Genomic DNA, 1,084 nt, shown 5'->3' with positions numbered 1-1,084 from the left:
TCGGCAACTACATGTCCAGTTAATCCACAGATCTCGCAGTTAGGTGTTACAGCAGCAGCGGTGGCTGAAGGAGTGATGGTTAAGTTCTCGATCTTTTGAGTTAAAGCGTCAACTTTAGCGTTAACGCGGTCTATACCACTTACTTCGTACATTCCTCCTTTGGTTTGGGTTTTCTCTAGAGCGGCTCGTTCTCCACCCCATTGGTAATGGTTTTGTGCCATATTCTCTATGAGTTTGTATGCTTCATCATGGGGTTTGTCCATTAATGCTCCGCCAGCAGCGGCATCTATAGTCATTTTAGTGTTATATAAGAGACCACCATAGAAAGTATGGATGATCAGCCATGGTTCGAGTCCATGATGAGGGCATATTCTAAGCATGTCCTTGTAACGTTCCCAAGCTTCGAAGAGTGATTCATTATCTTTCTGGGTAAATCCGTTGATTTGACCTCTAAGCATAGCAGTTTTGCTAGGCGGAAAGTATCTCGCTAAGAATACTCTTTTCAATTCGTCCCATGTGGTTATGGAATTAGAAGGCAGGGATTGAAGCCACGCTCTAGCTCTAGCTCTATCTCTCAAGGAGAAAGGAAAGAGACGTAATCGAATAGCTTCGGGACTAACGTTGTTAGCTTTGACAGTGTCGGCGTATTGCACGAACACAGATAAATGGAGGTTAGGGTCGTCTACAGGGCTTCCAGAGAATTGATTCTGTTGAACAGCTTGGACCAGCGAAGGTTTCAGTTCGAAATTGTTTGCCTCAATCGCAGGTGGTGCGATACTTGAGTGCGGTTCAGCGCGCGAAGGAGCGGCATAGTCTCTAAGAGGACGAATAGCATCCATCTCTAACTTCGGGATAATTTGATTGATTTGATCAATAAAAGTCAATTCCTGATTAATAGGAATTGGTGCTACTTCGGGAAGATTGCGAGCTCGACGTTTGACGTTAATGAAACGTTCGATCTCGTTAATTCGTTGTATTAAATCTCCTCCTTGTGAACGAGTATTTGGCATACAATCGTTCAGAAAGAAAGGGAAGAATTGTCCTAGTCTCTACGGTGTAACAGTGAGTTACGATATCGACTTAA

General features: G+C 43.7%; 1 non-coding gene across 1 annotated transcript; it reads left to right on the top strand.

Annotated features, from left to right (window-relative positions):
- Nucleotides 1-351: 351 nt before the first annotated feature.
- On the top strand, nucleotides 352-458 carry LOC131634179 (small nucleolar RNA R71). The gene has a single exon (XR_009293495.1). It is a non-coding gene; the product is annotated as a small nucleolar RNA R71 (small nucleolar RNA).
- Nucleotides 459-1,084: the final 626 nt, after the last annotated feature.

The sequence above is a fragment of the Vicia villosa genome, unplaced genomic scaffold (genome assembly GCF_029867415.1).
Source record: "Vicia villosa cultivar HV-30 ecotype Madison, WI unplaced genomic scaffold, Vvil1.0 ctg.001245F_1_1, whole genome shotgun sequence".
Taxonomy (NCBI): domain Eukaryota; kingdom Viridiplantae; phylum Streptophyta; class Magnoliopsida; order Fabales; family Fabaceae; genus Vicia; species Vicia villosa.
This window is presented reverse-complemented; position numbering and strand designations above follow the sequence as displayed.